We start from the raw sequence: 6,401 nt of genomic DNA on the forward strand, positions 1-6,401 counted from the left end.
TGCGGAGACAAAATGAAATTCTCATTTTAATTTCTCTAATATTTCAATTCAAGAGGTCTTTTACTTAGTCAAATGAATTGTGGATCATTTCAAGAATAACATTTATTGAGTTCTCAAAATAATTCGGTTGAGTCAAACAATAAAATTTCATCAAATCAAAAGTACGTCTGTTGAATGAAAACTTTCCAATTCAGTTTGTTTAACACTATGGAGTGCTGTTTTGACACTAATATATAATCGAATCAACTGAATATTTATTTCCACTTCAACAATACATATCAATACCTTTAACTAATTTTGGAAATAATTTCAAGACTGGATAATTTCATTTCAATATTTTTATTATTTGTTGGTTTGAAAAATTAAATTGTTTCCTTGAAAGAAATGATATAGTTGAAATACTTCTAAGGAAATAGAGTGCCGGTCGCCACCATTTGCGTTTTCGCAAGAACCGTAAACTAATCACGAATGGAATAAGAATTAAAAATGGGTGTTGGGTTTTTTACAAGGAAATGACGAAGAGGTTTACAGTTTCTTTTTGATTATACGTGGATTGAAGTTTTTCAGTGTTTTCACAGGTATGTTGATAATATACTTTCTTTCATTCCATATTTTGAAATAATTATGAATAGCATTGGATAAACGGACATCGTTTTTTTCAAGCACGTGCCCATACATTTTTCTTGACAGCTATCTATAAAAGTGGCTTGAAGTTCTTATTGTTTAATGTAATGACTGAAGGAAAGCTTCCATGTTTTCAATTCTGTTTTCAAGAAAGTAGAAGTTGTCGAGTGAAATGTTTATCATTGAGAGGTAGGTAGGTATGCATACACTGGGTACCTAGTTGACTTCTTTGGATACGGAGGAATCCAAAGAGTAAATACAATTAAGTCAGCGAACAGCTGTACCTTTAGTTCGGATTCTAAATTTCTTACATCATAAATAATTGAATGGTGCCGTAAACAATGATTTCATTTTCATCATGATAGTATATATTCAGTATACTGAATCCTTGAAGGAACCTCTTTTTAAGATTTTTCTTTCAAAGAACATTGTGAAATAATCACAGTTTTCTCTCGTATTACTTTATTAAAATCAGTAATACCGAAAAAGGAAAGTTATTTGTAACATATTTACAGAAATGATGACATCCAACAAAATTGCAGGAACTCAAAACATGCAATATAATCTCTTTTATTTTCAGACATGGAGGAATTTCTTAATAACTTAGGATTAAATGACCTGATTCGCATTTTCAAAGGTAAAAAAATACATATATTATTTATCTCCTAATAATATACTTGAAACATATACTTTTCAGACAGAAAATGATGTAACCTTAGACATAGCAAAAAGGCTCACTGATGAAGAAATGAAAGAAAAGACTCCCCCAATTGGCCAAAGAAAAATATTCAATCAAGGAAGCAATTTATGGAATGAATTAAGAATCATATATAACAGAGGTATGTCTTTCATTCATAACTTTAATAATAAATATGTATACCATTACAATTAAAAACATATTCAGTTTTCTCAAATAACTATATATTTTTGCGATTTGCTGTAGATACTTATTATTATTCAGGTCTATACCTAAGTAATTAAATGCTAAAATTCTTAAATTTAATAGATTTGAAGGCCTGAAAGTTATGATTGGAGACCTAGGTAAATTTTGTCATCACAGTCATATTTCTAATCAAATTTTTCTGTGATGAAGTACGTCATTGTTTTTTTCCTATTATCAAAAAATAAGGGTATCTCCTTTTAATAAATTGGATTTGTACAAAAAATAAATAATTATATTTTTATATATCTATGAGATAATATCTAAGCTAGTTAGTAGAAATTGATCCAATAGTATTATTGCGAAAATGTAGACTATCACTAATCTCTGTTCTCTTTCATTTTAGATCATTACTTCAGTGAAAGGTTTGGAAATCAACTCTAATTGTTTTTTAGTAGATATCACCAATAATAGTAATAATACATAATAAAATATGTTAATGTTTTATATTAGGATTAACCATTTGTGAAAAATTTATATTTCCATTCAAATATTTGTAGAAGTCTATCATAATGTATTAATTGTTTGAATAAATTTGGTACTAAAATTTCTCGATTTTTATTTATATTTTGCTCATTCTCACGTTGAACAATTTTCCATGGCATTTACATAATCAGTATTGAATATGAAATATTATCCACAAGACTTTCATCAGCAGCTGATTAAGAAATCATGATACGTAAGTAGATCAATAATCCAGTTGAGAAAATGATACAAAGTGTATTTCATGTATTGAGAAATCGGGTTGTTGAACAAACTATAATATATTCTCACAATTATTCAATAACTTGATCTATTTTGATTGGAGATTCATGTAAATTCAATCACTGACTGTATTTCTGATTCTGCCGAAAATTACTTTTCTCAATATACTAAAACTATACGTAATGTTTTTTATCTACAAACTTAAAAAACATATTGTAGTTTTAGAGAAGAGAAAAGTCATTTTCTGAAACTACATTACTACCAACGAGATGCTGGTACTCAGATTAGTATAATATTTGGTTAATTGAATCTAATAACCAAATTCGAACAAGAGGGAAGGATTTTGATTTGTAACTTTATTTAATTTGGTACATCATTATTCATACTCATTTTGAACTTTAGAAATGCTTTACTCTATCAGAAAGATACTCACAATGAGGTATAAACATTGTTCGTTCAACTAGTATTCATTATTTGTTCAACAAAATCATTACTTTAGTGGAAATTTTCCCATTATCAAAACAAGCACAGTTCTCCATCATCCTGCAGATATATTATGTTTCTTCAACATAACTTTTACTCAAATAGAAAATACATTTGATTATTTCAATCAGATCCACTATTTCACCCATCTTTAAATTTTGTTTGTTCAATAGAATATTCGAATTACTCTAAATCATTCTCGCTATCAATTAGACAAAATATTACTTGAATTCAATTCTTCTTTGAATTGAAATAACTAATGGATGTGATTGTTCCAATGAAATATTTGTTTGATACAATGAACGTATGCTTGAAGAAATAGTTAGGAGTCAAGAATTCTTTTTACTTGCATCAACAAAATATTTTGTCGTGCATTTATGACACTTTTATTTCTATGAATGAAGTAAATTTTATTTCATTTAACAAATCTTTTTTTTTCGTGTGAGTCTAGCGTTTCCTAGTTGTATTGGGAGGATAAGATTGTCTAGGTTGGTAACGTCTATGTCATCCTCACAATATGTTAGTTGAACGACCAGGCAAAGGAGAAGAAACTTCATCCTCTTGGTTTTCCTGTAAGAATGTTTGTTCTTTAATATTTCTGGGTTTTCTAGCAGAACTTTTATGATATGTTCCGGATTGTGTGATTAATTTTCCATCAGTTTCCTGATTGAGAGTAACCTTTTTGAATTTTGGTAAATTTTTGTTTCGGGGTTTAGTTTTTATATAAAATGTTTTTCGACCCATATATTGTGGGGCGTTTGACCTTTTTTTCATTTGCTCTAGTTATTACTTTTTCTTTAGTTGTTTGATTTGCTCTTTGTATATTTTCGTACATATTTTTGCTAACTTCTTTGTGATTTTGAACATAGTTCGATATAATAACGTTATCGTTCATATTAAAAGGGTTACAATCGTCAATATGTCCTATGATAACTTCAAATGGAGTGAATTTGGTTACCTATGTATAGAATTATTATAGCTCAATATAGCGTATTTTACCAATTGGTCTGGGGTGAGGTTTTTATTTTCTTCTCTTAAACAATGAAAATGTTTAATTAAGGTAGAATGAAAATCTTGATTTTTAAACTCCGTACCGCAATCACTTGTGATTTTTAGAGGTAACCCATGATGAGTTACAAAATTCAAAAGACCTTCAACTATTGATATTCCTGTTGCCGACTTTAAAGGGTATGCTTGGCCGTATCGGGAGAAAGCATCAATAATGGTCAAGTAAATATGGTTAGATATTCTAAAAACGTCGATGTGAATATGTTCGAATGGTTTGGATGCAGTGGGGGTCAAATTGAACTTAATGGTAGGGGGATCCCTGTCATATTTGTTTTTTAGACATGTTTCACAATTGATGATATAATTCTCTATATCTATAGACATATTCGGCCAATAATATCGTGATCCTAATGACATTTTTACTTCATTCATCCCTCTATGACCGGATTTGTATATGTGATAATACTCTAGCTTTTGCTTTTGTTCCTTCAAAGTTTCTACGTCAGTCAAAAATTTTGAACAGTGCAATAATTTGAGTGAGGAATTTTTAAAAGTATTTTGGATAGTTACAGAAAATATTTCTGAAAGTTGAGGGTTTTTAAGTACAGGGCATAATGCTGTTTGGGGTTCAAATATTCTCTTGCAAAAGTTTCAATTTGATTTTCGAGTTTCACCTTTGGAAAGGTGACGTATAGTCGTAAATTTTCGAATACTTTTTCTCGTCTAACTTTGGTTTTGTCTATGTCTCCAACTGTCATAACTAGCTGATTTTTATATGTATTCAAAGATCGGTCTACTATTGGTATTGTCAATATAGGGTTTTCGGCAGAAGTATGTACTGTTTTCAAGTCCACCTCTGTTTCGGGGTTGACTTTGGTTGCCGGTTTTACTAATATGTTAGAAATAATATTAACTCTTGGGTTTTCAGCATTTGACGGCAGAGTATCCAATAATGACTAATTTTCTAAGAAATCAGTGATATTCTCATTGTCTAGATTTGGAAGATTGTTTGAGTTTTCTAGTTCTTTTTTTATTACTTCGTCAATGTCATCCAAATGAACATCGGTTGACATTGTTTCCAGTGTATTTATCTCAAATTTAGGTGGGTATCTAGAGAGGGCGTCTACTGCTTGATTATTTTCACCATTTTTGTATTTAATGACATAATCAAACTCTTTCAATTTTAGGCGCCATCTCACAAGTCTTGAGTTCGGCTCCTTTGAGGAAAAAAGCCATTGCAGAGGTTTGTGATCTGTATAAATCACAAATTTCCTGTCAAACAGGTACGGTCGAAAATATTTACAGCTTCAAACTATTGCGAGCAGTTCTTTTTCTATTGTAGAGTAATTTATTTCAGCAGAGTTTAGTGTCCTAGATGCATAGCAAATGGGATGACCATTTTGAGACAAGATGCTACCCAATGCATATTTAGAGGCATTGGTAGAGAGTTCGAAATCTTTTTCGAAGTCTGGGTAAGCTAACACAGGTTCTGATATTAGAATATTTTTACAAATTTCAAAGCAATCTTTAAATTCCTTGGTATGTTCGACTTTATTGTCCTTTTTTAGACATGAAGTCATGGGTTTGGTAATTTCAGCGAAATCTTTCATAAATTTCCGATAATATCCAAGAAGGCCAAGGAATGATTTAATTTTTTTTTGGGTTCGAGGTAATGGGAAATTTTTTATCTTTTCAATTTTGATAGGATTCGGTTTTATCCCATCATTTTTGATTATATGGCCTAGAAATTCTACTTCTCTGCGTAGAAATTCGCATTTATCTAGTTGGATTTTTAATTTACCTTCCCTTAATTTTGTGAGAACCAATTTTAAATTTTGAATGTGTTCTTGAAGGCCGGTACTGAAAATTATGATATCATCCATATAGACCATGCAAATTTTGTGTTGTAGGTCTTTCAGGACTTCATCCATGGCCCTTTGAAAGGTAGAGGGCGCATTCTTCAACCCAAAGGGCATCCTCAAGTACTCGAAGTGCCCGTTATCCACGGTGAAAGATGTCTTTTCGATAGAGCATTTACTCATCTCAATTTGGTGAAACCCGCTAGCAAGGTCCAGCGTGGAAAAATGTTGAGCTCTACCAAGTTTGTCTAGTATATCCGCGATATTCGGGATCGGATATCGGTCGTCAATAGTTTTTTCGTTGACCTTTCGATAGTCAACGACTAAACGCCATTTTGGGTTTGGGTATTTCGGTATTGAACTAGCAGGAATTCTGATATTGATTATGTTGATACTCAGGTGGGGAATATAAATTTTCATTAGAATAGAAAGGGTCTGACACAAATTGATTGTCATATTCGTTAGAATGTAATTCTTCGAAAACAAAGTTTGGACTCCTACGTTGTTGTCCATTTGAATTCATATTAGAATTTCCGAAATTTTGAAATCCGTGATTTTGAAATTGTAGGTTTCTTGATACTACAGTTGGGTTTCTTGGGTTTCTCGACGTTGTCGACATTGGTTCGGGTTTAGGTAATCGGTTTTGTGGTATTTGATTAGGTTTGAAGACATTTTTTGAGGGTCCGAAGACGTCACGATTTGTTGGGAACCTAGTTTGTTGTTGCCTAGGTTGAACTGGTATAGGCTGATTTGGCCAAACTGGTTTTCGACTATATTATGAC

The 6,401-nt window shown here is 31.2% G+C and overlaps 1 long non-coding RNA gene across 1 annotated transcript; it reads left to right on the top strand.

The window, feature by feature from the left end:
• The first annotated feature begins 263 nt into the window (after positions 1-263).
• Positions 264-3,130, top strand: LOC141483295 (uncharacterized). Its single transcript, XR_012465999.1, has 4 exons — positions 264-578; positions 1,205-1,261; positions 1,322-1,463; positions 1,911-3,130. It is a non-coding gene; the product is annotated as an uncharacterized lncRNA (long non-coding RNA).
• Positions 3,131-6,401: the final 3,271 nt, after the last annotated feature.

Source organism: Leptinotarsa decemlineata, unplaced genomic scaffold (genome assembly GCF_025532065.1).
Source record: "Leptinotarsa decemlineata unplaced genomic scaffold, Ldec_3_MD MMD2_tig00003294_RagTag_RagTag, whole genome shotgun sequence".
In the NCBI taxonomy this organism is placed as follows: Eukaryota; Metazoa; Arthropoda; class Insecta; order Coleoptera; family Chrysomelidae; genus Leptinotarsa; species Leptinotarsa decemlineata.